Here is a 20,406-nt window from a genome sequence, read left to right as displayed (position 1 = left end):
GGTGGGATGTGCCTTGGGAGACGCAACTAATTTTGACAACAGCCTTAGGAAAAAGACACATTTGTCCCTTTTTTCCCTCCTTGGGGGGGGAAAAGGTGTGTGTGTGCACGCCTGTGTATCTGCACGTGTGATTCAGATCATCGAACGTCAGGAAGCCGTGACTCGGGTGTCGCCCGGCCACATCGGCAGCAGCCCCGCATGCTGACTCCTGGAGCCCAGGGCCCCACGTTTGCTCAGAAACCCAAACTCTTGGCAATGTCCTCACCTGCCTGCCTTGGTGCCCAGCAGCATCTCAGTGACCTCTGACCCCCCATCGGGAGGCAGCTGAGCAGAGAGGCGAGAGCAGAGCCTAGTCGTGACAAGCCGGGCACCCTCGGACCAGCTAATGACCCCTGTGGCCCTCAGCCGCCTCCCCTGACAAGTGGGGAGGTGGACAGGCTGCCAAAAGGAGGAGGCCAGACAAGGCTCGAAAAGCACGGGGCCCACTGCTGGTGCTCTGGGCCTGTGTGTCCCCTCCTCTCCAGAGACAGGCTGACTCGCCCAGTCCAGACCGGCTGACGGGCCAGATAAATGAGGGCGTGCGGCCCAATTCAGTCTCCGTGGACCTACCTTGGGGTTCAGGGCCCTTGCGGGAGTATGAAGCATTTGGAGACTCTTCCCTGTCCCCCCACCATCCTTTTCCCTTCCAAGGCAGGATCCGGCCTCTTGAAATTCTGCACACTAATAAAATTGTAACTAATTTACATCCGAGATGGGGAGTGAGTGGCAGCAGTTGTCATGGAGACCATCTCCAGGGCCCGGGCTGCCTCCGCCTCTTGGTGCAGCCAAGAGATCAAGAGATTCTCGCTCCAGCTCTGCAGCTGGGGCCAGTCCTCATGCCGCCCGGGCACGCTGTCTTCCCCCCGACACTGGGCAGGACCCTAGGAGATGGGATGGGGGCCGGCACCCTGGAACCACACCAGACTACACAGCTGTTCTCCTAAGCTGGGGCTGAGCGTCCGCCCCCATCCCTGCTTCTCTCACCCCATGGGCCCTGCTGGCTTTTCTCACTTCCAATGAATGTCCCTAGAGGGACACGAGGCCCTTTCCCTAAGCACGGTCAAAGATGGCACTCAAAGTGGGGACAGTTTCCAGGGACAGGGCAGAACAGCAGAGCCCTGAGCTACCCAGCAACTTGTCCTCCTGGGGTCTACTCTGGGAGAAGTCCCATCCTGGACTCTCAAGGGTCCAAAGATGAGGAGATGAACCCCCTGGTCTCACAGAACTTGCCCGACATCAGGAAAGACGTCAAAATAACGAAGCAGTAATTCTGTGCCATGCACCGTGCCAAGCCCCACACAAGTGTGATCTTATTTAAACATCAAAGCAACACAATGCAGAGGGTAATATTTTAATCCCCATTTTATCAGTAATGAAAAGGTCTCAGAGAGGTGGGTAGACAACATCCAAGTTCAGAGCCCTGGTAAGTGTCAGGGCCAGAGGCAAAACCAAGTCTCCCAAATCTAAAACCATTATGGCAAAGATGATAAACTGCCTCCAGGAAAGGAACCGAACAAAATAGTTATAGCAAAGCAGGGTATGTGCAACCAGAGAAGGGGGTGAGGGCACAGAGGGGCCCTCAGGAATCATGGAATCTAAATTGGGTTTTGAGGGATGAATAGGAGTTCTCCAATGGGACAAGTGGGAGAAGAGCGTTCCAGACAGTGGGACCATGTACAAAGGCACAGAGGTGATAAGCTGCCTGGTGCTTTCAAAGACCATAAGCTAGATGCTGGAGGGTAATGTGGAGAAGGGAGGGGGTCAGAGCTGAGCCAAGCTGAGCCCCCTGGAGCTTATCCTGCAGATGAGGCAATAAAGAGCTGAGAGCCAAGCAGAACTACTCCTCAAATTTGTGGGACCCAAGGCCAAATGGAGGTCCATGTACCAACTGTCTAGACATTGACAAGTTAGTAACCTGGCTAGAAAACTGCTCTGTGCAAACCTGTTCTAGCCGCCTTCCTTGAAGACACACCTTCACAGTGCTCCGGAAGGCCAGGTTCACATTTATATCCTTGTGGCCTCAGGGTTTTGAGCCAGAATGTGAGAGTATGAGTAGAGCCATGCCCTGGGCTCCTGTCCCCAGCCCTAGAGGGGGACTTGTGAAATGCAGGTTCCTGGGCCCTGCTCCAGACCCAGGAAGTCATACTCTTGGGGGATGGGTCCCAATACCTCTACATTTTAACAGGATCACCAGGTGATAATTGTGAATAAAAAGATGGAGAGGCCCCTGTTGAAGGGAGTGGGAGTCTGGGGGTGGGGGGAGGGGGGAGGGGGGAGGGGAACATGATCTGATTTGCGTTCTAGAAAGATATCCCCAGCATTGACCAAGAGTGGGCGAGACAGGAGAGGCGGCAGGAGCAGCGCCCAGGTGGGAGAGGTCGGAGGCCAGGGACAGTGGCAGGTTGCCAGCAGGAGCTGTGTTTGAGATGCAGGGCCTGGAGTGGACAAGGCCGGGTGCTGATGAGGTTTGGAGGTGAGCAAGGATCCAGGGTGCCTCCTTCAGGATCATAAAATCTAATTAGGCTGCAGGAGGTCTGGCCTCTGGGCAGACTTCATTAGGCAAGAGGCTGCTCCCCTCTGCCTGACCCCAGCCTCCCTGGGGCCCCTTCAGTGTCACTCCGAGGGTCAACTCCAGGCTATGAAGGGGGAAAAGAATTAAAAGCTGGTCCCTCTCCCCGCCCCCACCCTGCCCCTAGGAGCCTGCAGCCCTGGCTGGAGGGAGCTGCGTGGAGCCCGCAGGGTGTGGTGGGCTTGTTCCAGGCCGGGGTTCGGGGGTGGGGCTGGGGAGGAGGGAAGGTTTCCTGCTGCAGTAGGACTTTGCTTCCCTCCGAGAGCAGCGGACCCTCTCACCGTCCATACCTGGCTACACCACCGCTCCAGGAGGCATCCTGGGAATAAAAATAACAGCCCCCAAAGCAACAGCAGCAACTCTTCCCGTCAATGGAGCGTTTATGGCATGCCAGACACTGAGTCACACAGCAAGGAGGTGGCAGAGATGGGTCTGATGGACCCTGAGCCATGGGCTGGGAGCCAGTCTCCTCTGGGCCCAGCAGAGGGGATTAAGACTCAGCCCCCAGGGAGTTCCCCGGTGGTCTAGTGGTTAGGATTCCGGGCTTTCACTGCCGTGTGGCCTGGCTTCAATCCCTGGTCGGGGAACTGAGATCCCACAAGCTGCGTGGCATGGCCAAAAAAAAAAAAAAAAGACTCAGTCCCTGCCCTCACAATCTATTTGGGGCTGAGACTGCTCCTAGATGCATCTCTAGGTGCATCTAGAAGGCTCTAGAGAGGCCCATGCATCTCTAGAAGGCTATGTTGCCAAATGCCAGCTTTTCAGACCATATGGGACTAGACTGTATTTATCAGCAGCAGGAAGAGGGAGAGCTCGGAAGAGCTGCTGGGGAAGGCATCACTTGAGCTGAATGCTGAAACAGCAGTCATGTTTAAACAAGTGAGAAGAAGTGGAGCGGGCCCCCTAAGTAGGGGGTTACAGGCTGGGCAAGGGGTGGGGGTGGGGATGCACTAGGAACGAGGGAAAGGCCGATGGGCTGGAATGACCAGTCACAGGAGGCAGGGAGCCCTAGCGCAGGGAAGAAGATGCTATCAGCCCAGGACTGGCATATGCCGTCACGCGAATGCGCTGCCTGGAGGCATCTGCCATCATCAGGCCTGCAACGGTTCCGTCTGTTGGGGATGGGTTTGGTGAGTGCCCCCAAACAAAAGCCATCCAGGAGGAGGCATCAGCATGAAGGGGACTCAGCTAAGGCTCTCCAGAGAATGGGGGCCTCTAATCTCCCCAGAATCCTGGGAGAAAAGCATACCTGCCCCCCGCACCCACCCCAACCAAGGCTCCATAACCACGTGATAGATCAGCAATGTAACTCTACATTAGCCTGGCCCAACTGTGCCCTGCCTGCCTCTAGCAGAGGTGGACACCTGGGTTAAAACCTGGCTCCCCCATTTACTTTGTGACTTTAGGCAAGTTTCTTAACCTCTCTGAGCTCAATTTCCTTATCCATAGAGTGGGCACAAAAACACCAACCTCTAAACGTTTATTGATTTGTTTTAGGATTAAATGAGAGGATGCAAAGAAAGCATTCAGTGGAACACTTGGTGCAGGGTTCACGTTTGATAAATGTTGGTTCTCTCAAACCCTGGACAGGTCAGGGGTGGCCATAGAAGGTTCTCACTTGACTTACCCTATATGCTCGTATAATTCTCACCACTCCTATGTCATCTGACAGCAGAGCTGGGCTGGGAATCTCCTACGACATAAATGGGTTTGCTGGAGTCCTTTACCTTTTACATTTAAATCTATGATCCACGGAGAGTCGTTTTTTTGTATAAGGTATGAGGTTTAGGTTGAGGTTCATTTTTTTTAAAAAAATGAATGTCCAATGGTTTTAACATCATTTGCTGAAAAAAAATCCTTTATCCATTGACTAGTACACAATCTTGATCTCCCCCATTTTGCTAGCCTTGCTACCTGATCCTTTGTGCCTTTCATTCATTAATTTAATAAATACTGTGGGGCACATGCAAAAAAAAAAAAAAAAGGAATCTTGACCCTTACCTCACCCCATATTAAAAAAAAAAAAAGAAAAAAATCAACTCACAATGGATCATAGACCTAAATCTCTAACATAAAACTTTCAAAACATAGGAGGAAAATCTCTGGGACTTGGGATTAGGCAGAGTTCTCAGACATAATAATAAAATACAATCCACAAAAGAAAAAAATGGATAAATCATCAAAATTTAACACTTTTGTTTTGTAAAAGAAACTGTTAAGGGAATGAAAAGACAAGCCACAGATTGTGAGAAAATATTTGCAAATCACATATTTGACAAAGGACTTGTATCCAGAATATATAAAGAACCATCAAAACTCAATAGTTTCACAATAGTCCAATTGAAAAATAGGCAAAAGACTTGTATAGACACTTCATCAGAGATCTACCAGATGACAAATAAATGCATGAAAAAATACTCAATACTGTTAACCATCAGGGACACATGAAAATTAAAAGTGTAATGCGGTACTGCTTCACACCCACTGGGATGGCTAAAATAAAAAAACTGACAATATCAAGTGCTGACGAGTCCAGAGCAACTGGAACTCTCATACATTATAGATACAGATGCACAAAGGTGTAGACACTCTGGAAAACAGTCTGGCAGGTTCTTAAAAAGTTAATCATATTCTTGCCCTATGATGCAGCTGTACTACTCCTAGACATTTATCCCAGAGAAGTGAAAACTTAGGTCCATGCAGAGACAGGCATGTTCATAGTCACAGAGGCATGGATGTTCATAGCAGCTTTATTTGTAAAAGCCCCAAAGTGGAAACAACCCAAATTCCTTTGGTGGGTGAATGGATAAAATGGTACATCCCAACCATGGACTATTATTCAGCAATGAAAAGGAACAAACTATTGATACACGCATCACCTTGCATGGATCTCAAGGCCACTATGCTGAGCGCAAAAGGCCAATCTCAAAATATCACATACTGCACGATTCCATTCTCTAAGAGACGAATGATGGAGAACAGATCTGTGGTTGCCAGGGATTAGGAGCCAGGGATTAGGAGCAAGGGGAGGACGTGACTACGAAAGGAGAGCACAAGGGAGTTTTTTGGGGTGATAGAACTGTTTTGTATCCTACTTGTGATGGTGGTTATACAAAGTCATACACATGATAAAATTCATAGAACTGTACTCTAAAAAGATGTCCCTAAAAATGCAATTTAAAAAAAAGACTACATAAGGCCTCAAGTTCTCAGATAGCTTCTTTCTGCAGCCCACGCAGGCCACGGCTCTCCCCTAAGGCTCCTTTGAACGGATTAGAAAAGGGCACCACCTCCTGTGTGGAATGCAGCCTGAGCCAGGTCCCACAGCCTGGGAAGCGGAGGGCTGGCTGAATTGCAGCTCCACTTGCCCCCTGAGCAGCACCTTTGTGCAGTGAACAACCTACACAAATGTCCACGTGGGCCCTAGAAGCCCCATGTTTTCTTCTCAGCCTCTGTTCTCCCCTCCAAGGATGGAGCTTTAACAGGCAACCCCCAGGGAGCGGAGGCAAGGGGTGGGCTGAGGATTCGCCCTGACTGGCCAGGCTGGGGCCTCTTGCTAATGGCTGCGAATACACTTAATGCTGAGACTGCAGGCCAGTGCTTTCGGGGCCTGGTGCTTAATGGCTCACCTGCCAGGGAGAGACACACAGCCGGTCAACCAGACACATAGCCAGGCTCTGACGGATAGAGGGAGTGGGGCAACCCCTCCCAGCCCAGAAACCCCCCTAAGACTGGTGTGGGCGGGTTGTGAGCAGGTGTAGGAAGGAACTTGCTGGAGAGACCGGCTCCCCATGAGCTTGGGCCCGGGCTGGGCCTGTCCCACCACTCACCTTCTTAGCTCCTTGACGGTGATGGTGTCACTCTGCTGGGCAAGTGGGCTTTGGGTGGGCCCAGCCACATCTGCTCTGCCCCAGGGAGCTGGGGATAATGATCAGGGTCCCAGCTATTATTTCCTGGGCACCTGCTGGGTACCTGGCACTGTGCTAAGGAGCCTCTATCAAAGTGGCCATAATAACAAAGGCACCAATAACAACAATATGAATAGCAAGTCATGTTTCCTGAGTGCATATGAGGGATGGGCCTTAACCCTCCTAATAACCCCGAAGGCTGGTCTGTTGCTGCCTTCATTTCACAGTGAGTAAGCAAGCTGAGGTTCAGGGAGATGAGGCCGGCTTGCCTGAGGCCACACAACCTGAGGCTCCGGCCCAGATCTGTCTGCAAAATGGGAGCTTGACCTGTTGACCTGCTTCATGCGGTCCCTCTGGACCACTTCAGCCTCTTCAGTCCCACGACTTAACTTTTCTGAGCCTCAAGTTTCAATAGAGGTGAAAGGGCACTTTGCTTTCTCATACATAAAAGGGGTCCCAACTCTCCTGACAGATGGTTCTTCAACATGAGTTCAGGCCCCACCTCCTCCAGGAAGTCTCCTTTAACCCCCCTCCAGGCTGGGTCAGAACACCTTTGAGAAACAGGATTCCTCACTCTTACTTGGGAACCAAGAATGAGCTGGTCTTGCCTCCTCTGATGGTGCAGTGTGAGTATAACATCTGGGACCCCAGCAGCCACTTCTACCACCCTAACTGGACCAGCTGACACCATGAGGAGGGCAGAGGGAAAAGAACTGCAGAGAAGTCAAGCCAGAGCCTCAATAACATCATGAACCTCTGGATCAAACCATGCCTGAAACCCACAGCCACCTCTGCATTGTTCTATTACATGGACCCGTAATTCCTATTTTGATTGGATTTTCTGCCTGTTATAACTGAGAGAGTCTAAACAGATACCAGAATTCACCAAATGTGGGCAGTAGCTATTTTTGGAGGGCAAATAATGAGGGAACTTCCATTCTTCAATGTACGTGTTTTATATCGTTTGCAGTTTTACAATGAATATGCAGCAAAATCAATGCTGGTGTTTCCATCTGGAGCAAACAAGTTGGCCATGGGCGTGTGGCTTGAAGAATCGGTGGCGATTCCCAGCATGTGATGATCTCAGTAATAAAGGAGGAGTGAACCGGGGGGGAAAGATGGCAGTTTTAACCCGGGGCACGGGAGGCTTCTATGGAACCCACGTGGGGACTTCCAGGGGCTGGCACTTAGGAGGAAGAAACTGAGGCAAAGGAGAGTCAAGGTGGGGGCCAAGTGGCAGGGCTGAGGAAGGTCACGGACCCTAGCCCATGGTCAAGGCCTTACTCATCAGCGAAGTACATGATGCTTCTCCCCGCAGTATACTCCCTTCGGGGGCTGTTACAGTGCCTCAAGCACCCCCATTGTTGGAACTGATGACTAAGGCCAGCTGTGAGTGGCAGAACCCATCAATCTGTACATTTCTTGGAAGCGGCCTTCCAGCCACCTTCCATTAGCACAGGTGGCAGGGACCCCTCAGATCCAGCTGCCAAGTTGATTCCTCAAGGCTGAGCTGATGCACTGAGGATGGGTATAAATTACAGCAGCAACATGCTTCCATCTGAGGCTTTTCGCTTCTTGGAATGACATCCCACCCACAGCCTACTTTGTCTACCAAGGGTCCTGAGATGTAGGCCAGGCAGCCTTCTGCCTCAGTTTCACACAGAAATTTAGGCACAGAGATGCCAAGCAACTTGCTCACAATCACACAGTGAGGCAGAATTTGCTAGAATTTGAACCCAGTTCTCCTGCCTCCTGACCTGGTCCCCTTTCTATTGCCTCCTGCTGGTCCTCACAGCAGGAGTTGGGGCAGAGGGAATTGTTTTGGGTGAAGGTCAGCCAGTGAGGCCTTGAGAAGACCTGGCAGGGACTGGGGAGATGGGTGGTAAAGAGGTTCCCTGAAGGAGTGAGGGGAGGTATCCCAGCCAAGGGACTGGGCTTCTGCCCGATCCCCACATCTGCCCTGGGCCCACCAAATGTCCTTCCCTGTGCCCTAACTGCTCAGTCCTTGGTCATCACTTTGAACCTTCAAACATCCTATTATGAGCCCATTTTACAGGCAAGGAAATGAAGGTTCAGAGAGGTTAGGTCATTTGCCTAAAGTCACACAGCTAGTGAGGAATGGAGGTCTCTGGCCCGTTGGAGCCCAGAGCCTGTGCAAAGGCCCTGAGGTGGGACACCCCCCCCTCCCCCGCACAAGATGCACTAAAAGAACAGTAAGGAGGCCAGCAGGCTGGGCCCAGAAAGGAAGCCGAAGAGGCCCTTCTCAGCCCCATCCAAATCCTACTTTCTCAAGCAAAAGGCTCTGGCCTCCACAGGATGCGGCTTCCTGCTCAGTTAAGCAAGGCTGCATCCATCCTGGCCTTGGTTTCCTGTTTGGAGTGGAGAGGCCCGGAGAGATGCCTCTGGAGTCGGGAGAAGTAGCAGCAGCTTCAGGGGCGAACTGTTACTGTTTTTTAAAGACCCAGAAAGTGAGAGAAGTCGGTGAGGGCAGAGGGGGGACGCAGCGATGAGGCCAGGCCTTTTCTCTGGCCTGCTCCACCTGGGACCCCCATCTTCCAGGGCAGCGCAGGGTGGTTAGGCCTTTGGGGGCTGTCGGAACCGGTTCTCACGCTCCCGTAGGGGGCTAGGCGGCTGGGCCACGTCGCGCCTGACGCCAGGCGGCGGGAACCCGGCGATCCCCGAGCGCCCTGCCCGCGGACGGGGTGAGCGTCCGCTGGGAGCGCGCGGACAGGCGCGCGCGCGCCCCCCACACACGCACACGCGCTCACGGAGCTGGCGGAGGAGCGGAAAGGAAGCAAGAAGTGAAAGTGAGCAACCTCTAGTGAAAGAAAAAGACATGCACAGACATCTCGGGAATTGATGCCGGTGGCGGCGAGGTGGGCGCACGCACGCGGCGCGTTCCCGGCAGCTGGGCGCGTGCTTGGCGGCCCCGCGGAGGAATCGCCACTCTGGGTCAGGCGGTCGCTGGGATCGCTCGCGTCCCCGAGGCCCAGCGGCGGCCAGGCCCCCTCCCCTTTCCCTGGTTCGGGCCGCCTCCGCCTCTTCTCGCCCCGGCCGGCACAGTGCTGGGCAGGCACCCAGCGGTGCTCGGATGCGTGCCGGCCGAACCCCGCGGCCCCGGGCGCTGGCCAAGTCCTGCTGCTAGGCCCGGGCTTTAGCCCAGAGCCCGAAGGACCCTTAGCGTTTGAGCCCTTTCGCCCCCTCCCCTTCCCCACCATCTGCACGGACTGCCCTTCCCGGCGGCTCCCTGGAACGCCAAAGACCCAGCAGTGGTCGTTGCTCAGGTGGCCTTGGCCAGAGCCCGTCTCCCAGAGAGAGAACCTCCAAGTGACCGTCCTGGGAGGCCAAGGGCCACTTGACTGGTGAGAACAGCTCCCAGACAGCGGCCCTGGGGCCTCGGAAGCCCCCTTCCCCCATTCTTCCCTTCCAGAACCAGCTTTTCCAGCTCGGCAGCAGCGGAGTCAGGTTTCTGGCGAGTGTGGATTGTTTTCCACCCCTGGGGCTTGGGTGGGAAGAGTGAAGACAGGGAAGCTGGTTGCCCACGTAGTGTTCTGCCATTCCCGCACCGCCTCCTGCAGAGGCGCCCCAGGGACCCTCGCAGCTGAAACAAACTCAGAAACCAGGCCCCGTCTCAACAAAAAAGGCACAGATGCTGGGGTGCTCATCGAGTCGGGCCTTTTGGACAGACATCAGGTAGAAGCTGTGAATAGTATTGCAAGGGCTGCAAAGTCTGGAGCTCTTGGTGGGCAGTAAATAGCACCAATGTTTCTAAAGACACAGAGAAGGGCGTGGCTTCTGCCCAGGGGTGAGCAAATTGGTGGCAGAGTTGGATGACCCATCCCAGACCTTGTCTCAGCTGGGTAAGTTTCCGGGGTCCTGCAGGGCGTCCCCTTCTGAGCTAGGATGCTGAAAGAAAACACCTGTCCCAGGCCTCCCAGAACTCATAGCCTAATGGGAGCCAGAGAAGTAAACAATCAAAATACGGTGTGCTGAGACCTCCGGAGAGGCCTGAGGCAGGGCGGCATCCCAGAGGAGGTGAAGTCGGACTGAAAAGGTGATCCCTGCAAAGACAGAGTTGCGGGAGAGCAGGGCAGGCTCAGGAGGCTGCGGACCCCAGAGGCCTCACATTCCCAGGCTCTGCAGACTGCCAGGTTGCAGAGAGCTGGAGACACCATCAAAATGGAGGTGAGCATCCCTCAAGAGACGTGGGGCTGCCTTTCACTCTAAAGATGGAGAAACTGAGGCCTGAGAAGTAGGGCAGGCTGCCCCGGGTCACCCAGCTGGCTAGACTTTGGGCTGCACCCTGGCGCATAGTAAGTGCCAAATAAATGGAACTATGAGGATTGGATCCCGGGAGCCAGGCCCCTCCCTCTCTCCCTCCCTACAAATCTTTGTTGAGTACCTTCCAGGTGGTGATTAAGACATAAACAATAGCCTGATAAATGAACGTTTTAAGAGAATGTTAGCTGTTGATAAGTGGTGTGATGGTGCGTGACTGGGGGTACTGAGGAGGGGGCCTCCGAGCTGAAGGATGAGCGGGGGCCAGCCCTAAGACCATGTGGAGACCCGGTACACCAGACAGAGGGAATGGCAGATGCAAAGGCCCTGAGGCAGGAACATGTGTAAGAAGAGCAGAAAGACAGTTGTGTGGCTGGAGCACAGGGAAGGAGGGGCATGCAGGCCACGAAGAGGAGCTGGGGTTTGAGTTCAAGTACATACCTCACGTGTGATTGGTGTGGAGCCAGCCGGAAGAGCCGCTGTGGGAGAACCCACGCGCCCTGACCGCAGCGGGCCAGGGAAGCAGCTCCGGGATGAGCACTTGGGCTGCACATCTGCTCTTCATTCTCCTGATTCCTTCCACCGCAGCATTTTCTGGGAGCCCATGGCCAGGAGGGCGGGATGTAGTCATCCGCCCCGGACAGGGCGCTGCTTTGGCTTACCTTCCCCGCGTCTTCTGGATCACCCTGGTTTACAGCCACCAGAGGAAGGTCACCACCACCATCACCGTCAGAAGCAACGTGGTGGGAAACATGTGTCGAACGCTCACTATATACCAGGTCCTGGGCCATGCCTTTTACGCGTGTCTGTGAGCTTGGTGTCCACTTTACAGATGAGAAGACGAAAGAGGCAAAGGCATCCAGCCGAGATTACATTCTTGTTGTGTCCCAGGGAACGTCTGGGACTTGAGTGCTGGAATGGGCTGGAATGTTAGAGCTGAAGCCCCGCTGGAGCCAGAGTCTTTGCTGGGGCTGGGATTGGAGGCTGCAAAGAGCAAAAAGCAGCAAGGTCGGCTGCAGGTCATGGAGAGAGAACAAACGTGAGAGAAGGATGACTACGTTCCTCCAACCTTGAGCAAGAAGTAGCATAAACAGACACAGGTGTAAACACACACCTGCACACGCTGGCATATAGAAACGCGTGGACCCCAGTACATGCACACACATGCATGACACACACACGCAAGAACTGGGTGCCTTGTGCACACGTGCACGCCCCCATGCCTGCACACATACTTGTGCACGTGTACGCGAATGCACCGTACCCACACGTGAGCACACCTCAGCGCACGTGCACGCGGACACAAACCCAATCCATGCTCACAGAACTTCATAATAGACCATCTGCATGCTTCTTTTCTTAGCAATTATCATGGTTCATTCATTCATGCAACAAACATATGTTGAGCCATTTTCGGTGCCTGGTCAGGGGGTGGGCACAGCACACCCAGCCAAGAGGACCCACAGTTTCAGCCTGACTTTCTCGGAGCTCACAGTCTAGGCTGGGAGAAGACAGACGGGAAACAGTGGACTAAAATCTTCAAGGATGTTTGTCACCGGGGCCCTGGAGGAGGAGTACAGGGAGCTGCGGGGCTGGGGGTGGTCTATGGGGACTTCCGAGAGGAGGTGTGTTTGCATGAGTGAGGGGACCGGGCTCTGGTCAAGTGACAAGTCAGGAGAGGGTTTGACCAGAAGGAAGAGGCTAGCATGATGGTTGGGAGAAGCTCGGACAGGCCTGAAGAGCATGGCGGCGGCGGGGTGGGGAGGGGGGTCTGCTGTCTCATACTGGCCAGCTCTGGCCCAAGAGTGCTCACATACCGACTCCCTCCCCTCACTGGGAACCCCCAAGGGCGGGGCCAAGGCGGGTGTCTCCTGTCTGTGCCCCCACTCCCAGCACCCAACACAGGTGAGTGCTGGTGCCTTAAACAGGAGTCTGGTCGGCAGTCTGGGAGCTGCCACAAGTGAGACCCTCTCTCTCCCCTCTCCCTCCCCCTTTCCCTGTCTCTGCCTCCCCTCCCTGTCTCTCCCTCCCCTCCCTGTCTCTCCTTTTCTCACCACACACAGCCCTCAGTTTCTCTACCTGGGCAGTGAGTGGCTACCAGCACCTTCCTCACTGAGCCGTGAGGGTGAGTTGATGGGAGCCTGCCAGAGGGGGCTTGGGCCGCTCCCCATTTCTCTAGGCAAAGATCAGCCCTGGCAGCTGGCAGGGGGCAAAACCACACCCCACCCTACCCCGGACCCTACTGTACCCCCATCTCATACACACACACACACACACACACACACACAACTCCCCCGCATACAGCCCCACACCCCATTACACATCTCACACATCCCCCCGCCACCATGCCTATCCTACACGCGCGCGCGCACACACACAGTGCGCTCACGGGGCCACTGGAGAAGCCCAGCCAGGCTCACTCTCCCCCACCAGCCAACCTCCCCCTTGAGTCCTGGGCAGGGCAGTGACAGACAGCCCGCAGACCACCCCGACACACCACCCGACCCTGGCTGCAGGGCTCTGCTCATTGATCCAGAGATGCTCTTTCCTTTTCCTGAGGCGCTTCTCTGAAGGATGGAAAAATCGATGCCCACGGAAGAGCAGATGCAGGGAAGGTGTGGACAGCAGCGGAGGGGAGAAGACCAAGGGCGGGGGGAGTCAGGTTTCTGGGGTCCCTCCGCTGCAGCACTGGCTGTTCCCCATCTCCCAGAGCAAAGTCAGAGGCCAGTGTGGTCAGCACAGGCCCGGTGGTGTGGTTTTGGTTTTTCATTATTTTGTTCTGATTACCAAAGCTGTGCATGTTCGTATAGAAAATCAAAATCACCAAATCCATCCCCAGAGGTAACCTCCCCGTTAACGTGCATAGTAAATCCTTCCAGCCTTTTTTCTCTGCACATTGAATGCACTTTTTATTCTTGCAAAAATAGGACGTGCTCAACTGCTGTTTTTCATCTGACATTCTGCCACCAAGATCCTTCTGTGCCGTTACCTGGTGATCTGATGGCTGCACCATGAGTCATCTTGTTGCATGGTGGACATGTGCACAGTACAGGGCTTGGGGTCAGGAACTTGGCCCCTTGGCTACGTTACGTCGGGCAGGTGGCCACCACCCTCTGACCTTGCCATCCTCCTCTGTGTGGTGGGGCTACTGCTGACTGCCTTACAGCCTTGTGGTGAGAATTACATGAGGCAAGAGGCAGAAAGTACTCATTCCTTGCAGAGCACATCAAAAATATTCCATCCACTGCGGGTATTATTATTTTTTATCCTTATAGTTATACGGCTAAACCATCATTTACTTAGCCAACCTTCTGTCATTGAACATTTAGGCTGTTTATTCAAATTCCCTTAAGAAGGCTTTAGTGAATATCCTTGCCGAGAAATCTTTAACAAATGCTCAATTATTAATTTTGAGTGATTTCTAGGAGAAAAGTTTTCCATGTTAGGAAAGGTATGCACATTTTAGGACCAGTCTGTCTGCATACTGCCACATTGCCCTCCTGAAAATGTTCTGATGACACTGTGTGAGTGTCCTAGGACTGCCATGACAAATTATCACAAATTTGGTGGCTTAAAATAACAGAAATTTATTCCCTCACAGTTCTGGAGGCTAGAAGTCCAAAATCAAGGTGTCAGGTTTGGTTTTGTTTTGTCTTTTTGGGGTTTTTTTTTGTTTTTTTGTGTGGGGGGGGGGCCCGCACCGCGTGGCTTGTGGGATCTTAGTTTAGTTCTAGGGATCGAACCCACACCCTTGGCAGTGAAAGTGTGGAGTCCTAACCACTGGACCGCCAGGGAATTCCCTCTCTTAGCTTCTGTCAGTTGACTCGTAGCCCCCTCACCCCAGTCTCTGCCTCTGTGGTCACATCACCTCTTCCTCTGTCTATTTTTTCCCCATATGCCTCTTACAAGGACATTGTCCTATAATCCAGGATGATCTCTTCATCTCAAGATCCTTAATTTAATTATATCGGCGAAGACCCTTTTTTTCAAATGAGGTAACATTCATGGGTTGTGGGGTTAGGACATGCTCATGGCTTCAGGGGGCTACCATTCAACCCACACACACTCCTACCAAGGAAAGAGCGTCATGTAAAATTCCTTTTTCCCCTCACCACACAGGATATTCTAATCTTTTTGAAATGTTTGGCCAATTTGATAAGGTAAAAAGGATCTCTTGCTTCAAAGTGCATTCTGTTCTTTTCTTTTCTTTTCTTTTACTATCAGTGAAGAGAAACGTATTTTCATCTGCTCGCTGGTCATTTGTTTTTCTTATTTTGCAATTCTTATTTCACATGCTTGTTGGTCATTTTTCTTATTGTTTTACTGATTCATGTCCTTTGCTCAATTCCTTATTACGTATTAATTTTCTTCTTCTGCATGTGTGAGAGCTCTTTGTACATTAAGGATATTGAACCTTTATTGTATCTTGTAAATATCTTCCTAATTGGTCACTTGCTTTGGGGATTTTTTCATGGTTCTTCAACGTACATAACTTTTAAATTTTTTTGTAGTCAAAGCTTCAAGAGCATTTTACCATCAGGCTTTTCCCACTGACATTATTTTCATCTAGGGCTTTTACAGTTTCACTTTTATATTTAATTTTTTGTTATCTCTGCAATTTATTTTAGCGATGGTGTATGTTAAGGTGAATTGCTTTCCCCCCTCATTATTGAACAGTTGTCTTAATACCACTTAATAAATAGTTCATATTTTCCCTATTGATTTTAAATGATACCTTTATAATATATTCAATTTGACTTCTGGTTCCAGTGACCTAACAGACTGAGCTAATGGTGACACTCCCCTCACTCCTTATGCTAAGGAACATCAACGAAATTTAGCACAGCAACAGAAATAATTAATCTTGAAAAAAAGAATGGGAAACTCCCAGGTCCTGGAAGTTGGGAGGGGAAAACCAGAGCCAGGAACTATTCCGTAACATACAACCCCAAAAAGGGGCAAGATCCTCAGTGAAGAGGTGCTGACAGCTAAAAATAGAAACAACAGGATGAAATGATCTACCACATAGGAGAATTAGCACAGTGTGAAACTGAGATCATAGCACAGCCTGAAAGAGACTATAAACCAAGTGTGCGTTAAATTATTAAAAGAAAAAAAGACAAGAAAATAGAAAGATACCTTTAAAAAGAGGCAGATTTGAAGGAAAACAAATATCTAAGAATGAAAAACAGCCACTGAAACTAAAATTTCAATGGCTGTGTTAAATAGCAGATTAGACACAGCTGAACAAATGTTCATGAACTTAAAGATAGAACTGAGAAAATTACGCAGAATGCAGCCTACAAAGATAAAAAGATAGAAAGACCAAAAATAGAAGCAAATAGGATAGCGTGAGGAGGTCTGACATATGTCTTAGAGAAGACCTAGAAGAAGGGAGATTATGAGGAGAGTGGAGGAGAGATCGTATTCAACATGATAGTGTCTGAGAATATTCCAATAGTGATGAAAGACACAACTCCTCAGATTTAAGAGGTGTATTAATTCCAAGAAGGATAAATAACAGTTAATCTACACCTAGATATAGATACTAAATATGTAATACTAAAGACAAAGAAAATTACTTAAAGCAACCAGAAGGAAAAAAAGTGCTCTTAGCACTTTGCACATTAGCTCTTTAAGTCTTCAAAATAACACTCTTAAACCTTTTAAGGATGGAAAATTGAGGCACAGAAAGTTTAGCTAATCTTTATTACTTCATGTTACTTTAGTAATTTTTGTTACAATAATGGCCCCTGAAGAATCACACTTCCCCTTGACAGTACCCTTTTGTGATGTGACTTTGCTGCTCCTGCCTTCAAGAGGACACACTTGTCACGAGGGAGAATGTTAGTCTATTTCCCCACCCTTGAGCCTGGTCTGGCCTTGAGACTTGCTTTGACCAATAGAATGCAGCCAAGATGATGTTGTGTGATTTCCAAAACCAGACCTTAAGGAGCCTTGTAGCTTTTACTTTTGCTGTCTTAGATTGCTTCTGCCATCTTGTCAAGAAACCCAGTGTAGAATACTGGTGGAAGAGAAAGGACGTGACCTACCTGACAGCCAGCACCAACTGCCAGGCTTTTGAGTGAGGCCATCTGAACCCTTTACCCCATTCAAGCCCCAGATGAGAACAGCCACATGAGTGACTCTAGGGAAGATTAGCAGAAGAACTTCCCAACTGATCCCAGCCCAAATAGCAGAATTGTGAGCAGTAGATACCTGGGCACAAAATTACACAATTATTAATGGCAGGGCCAGGATGTGGACCTAGGCAGCCCAGAACTCCAGGTCATACGCTTTGACCACAATCCCACACAGCCTGCAAAGAAACAACAAAAAATATCAACAACAATAAAGGCCAAAAGAAAATGCAGTAATAATATATCCAAGATGATGAAAGAAAATATTTGTCAACTGAAAATGTCTTTCAGCTAAACTATCTTTAAAGAGTGAAAGTAAAATAAAGACATTTTGGACAAAGACTGAGAAACTTTACCACTCACAGAGCTTTGCTGAAAGAACTAATAACGGATTATCTAAGGAGGAAGGAGATCAAACCCTGTATCAGGTATGTGATGAGCAATGAGCAAAGATATTAAAATGTAGGTAAAAGCTAAAGAAGAGTTGGCTGTAAAAATTCATAATAATAATAATAATAACAAATGTAGGCTCAAAACAAGATGGAACCAAAATACTAGGAAATCATACATGGTGATTGGAAGCTATAATTGGAGTTAAATCACTATAAGACTTTGTACTATCTAGGAGGAGGGTGGAGAATTTTGATTTAGATTATATTAAGTCAATTATGCCTGATAAAAATTTAAAGATAACGTCTAAAATGCAGAAATGGAATGTATAACTTTTATACTGACAGAGTGAAAAGGGAAGTAAAGAAAACACAATCAGTCCAATAGAGAGCAAAAAAGAGGAGGGAGGGAAGAAAGCTACTGATTTTTTGTACGCTTATTTTACAACTGACTACTTTCATAGAACTCTCCTAATATCTACTACGTTTTCACTTGCTTCCTTTGGGCTTTCAAGTAGACAATCATCCACAAAAAAGAATAATTTTGTCTTCTTTTTAGTGGTTGTCCTTTTGTATATGTTTCTCATCTTATTGCATTGTCTAGAACTTTCAGAGCCATGTAAAATTATAGAGGCATTATTAAGCATCCTTGCCTTATTCTGGACATGGCTCAGAATGCTTCCAGTATTTTACCATTAAATATGATATTGGCTTTTGGCTTGAGATAGATATTCTTTGTCATTGAATTAGTCAGGATAAGTAGATTATGCTGCAGTAACAAATAATGTCAAAATATCATGGCTTGAGAGAAGTTTATTTCTTGTTCATATTAAGTTGGCTGTGGGTTCAGACAGTTCTCTAGGACAGCTGTGACTGGCTCAGCTTTGTGCCTCCACATCACCAAATGCTCCTGTGCTTACTGAAGCAAGGGATATGGAATAGGAGAGTCTTGTACCAGCAATTAAGTGCTTCTACCCAGAAGTGGCACACAGTAGCTCACATGGCCCTGCTTAACCCCAGTGGAAAGTGCAATCCCAGCCTGGAAGGAGGACTGGAAAGACTGGGAAACATTGCAGATGTCACCAGAACCATGTTAAGGAAGCATCCTTTCATTGCTAAGTTTAGACTTGGGACCCTGAAAGACCCTAATAGTCAACTGGAAAAGTCATTTGGCATTGGCTGTCTGATCAGTAGCAGAGGATACTAGTGTAAAGAAAAAGGTGAAATCAGGCATTCATAGGCCCTGATGGCTTCTGTCTCCATTGGAGCTCAGCTATACATGTCTCCCTCTTTAATTCCATGAGGGCTCTGAATCTTTATAAGGAATCTTCCCCTTTTTTGAGCTCATTTGAGCAGATTTCTGTTTCTTCTGCCACAAAGAGTCCCAACCAGGATAATTTGCTGGTGCTTTATTTAGGATTTTTGTCATATTCGTAAGCAGGACTGGTCTATAGTTTTGTGCTATCTGCCAACTCTTCGTTTTAAGGTTATGCTACATTTTTAAGATAGCTGGGGAAGTTCTCTATCTTTCCTGTATCCTGAAACAGAATGTTTGAAATATTTGAATATTTGCCAGTAAAAGTGTCAGCACCAACACTTCTCTAGGAAGTAGCTCTTTACCTACCTTTTCAATTTGCTCTGTAGTAATAAGTTTTTTTGGTTTTCTTCTACTTGTTGAATTGGTTTTAGTAATATGTATTTTCCTACAAAAATATCTGCCTATTCATATTTGCAAATTCATTTTCATAAGGTTTTACTTAATATAATTTAATTTAAAAAATTTTTGTTCCTATTGTGCATTCATTTCTCTCTGCTTACTATCATTGGATCTGCTAGAAGTATTCCTAATTTATTAGACTGTCCAAAAAAACAAGTCATCGATTTATCTTTTATTTCTATTTTTCTCTTCTCTAATTTCTTAAATTCTGCTTTTTATCTTTTTTGCTTTCCACCCTTTCTTATTTAAAAAATTCACATCTGTGAGCTATGAATTTTCCTCCCTGTTACATTTTAACCACCCTTCCCATGTGTTCAGATATGTGGCATTTGCAGCATTTTTATTTTAAAATAGCTTGTCGTGTAGGTTTTATTTAGAGTTATTTACAAAAATGGTTATTAGTTTTCAAATGGTTGGCTTTTTAATTTAAATTTTTGTTAATAATTCCTAGCTTAATTGCACTGTGGTCAAAGAATGAGGCTTTCGGGGACTTCCCTGGTGGCGCAGTGGTTAAGAATCTGCCTGCCAATGCAGGGGACACGGGTTCAAGCCCTGGTCCGGGAAGATCCCACATGCCGTGGAGCAACTAAGTCTATGAGCCACAGCTACTGAGCCTGCGCTCTAGAGCCCGCGAGCCACAACTACTGAGCTCATGTGCCGCAACTACTGAAGCCCACGCACCTAGAGCCCGTGCTCCGCAACAAGAGAAGCCACCGCTATGAGAAGCCTGCGCACCACAACAAAGAGTAGCCCCTGCTCACCGCAACCAGAGAAATCCCGTGCACAGCAACAAAGACCCAATGCAGCCAAAAATAAATACACAAAATAAATTAATTAATTTAAAAAAAAAAGAATGGGGCTTTCACTATATGTGCTTTGGGGATTATATTGAATTTTTTTCTTTATGGCCTAATATATGATCAATTTTCATAAATGTTTGATGGGTTCTGGCAAAGAAATGAGTATCTTTTATTTGTCAGGTACAAAGTTCAATTATTAAATCAACCTTATTAATTATATTTTTCCAGTCCTATACAAACATGGGAGGGGGAGAACATTATGTAAATATGTCAAAGACAGAAGTATGTTAAGTCTCCTCCAGTGGTTTTTGTTGTTGTTGTTGTTACCTTTCTATGTATCTAAGTTATCACTTCCTCTGGTCAGGTCTAATGCAATGTAGGACATAAAAGATTGTGACAATCAGATCTTTATTGTGACTTGTACTCTTTATCAATTCAGAGGACCTCTGTCCTATCTCATGCTTTTTGCCTGTGATTCTTGGTCTGATATGAATACTACTACCTTTGCTTTCCTTTGACTTGAACTTGTCTCATGTAACTTTGCTCAATCTTTTATTTTTAACTGT

The 20,406-nt window shown here is 48.9% G+C and overlaps 1 long non-coding RNA gene across 5 annotated transcripts; it reads left to right on the top strand.

Moving 5' to 3' along the window:
• The first annotated feature begins 6,394 nt into the window (after nucleotides 1–6,394).
• Nucleotides 6,395–20,106, top strand: LOC309633874. 5 transcript variants are annotated; one of them, XR_014247735.1, is made up of 4 exons: nucleotides 6,395–10,701; nucleotides 11,686–11,833; nucleotides 13,354–13,409; nucleotides 13,722–20,106. It is a non-coding gene; the product is annotated as an uncharacterized lncRNA (long non-coding RNA). The 5 variants fall into 5 exon arrangements; XR_014247736.1 differs by having other exon boundaries at nucleotides 13,354–17,362; nucleotides 19,492–20,106; XR_014247734.1 differs by having other exon boundaries at nucleotides 11,686–11,802; nucleotides 13,354–20,106.
• Nucleotides 20,107–20,406: the final 300 nt, after the last annotated feature.

Source organism: Balaenoptera borealis (genome assembly GCF_965194805.1).
Source record: "Balaenoptera borealis genome assembly, chromosome: 8".
Lineage (NCBI taxonomy): Eukaryota > Metazoa > Chordata > Mammalia > Artiodactyla > Balaenopteridae > Balaenoptera > Balaenoptera borealis.
The sequence above is the reverse complement of the archived record's forward strand: the minus strand, read 5'-3'. Positions and strand labels throughout refer to the sequence as shown.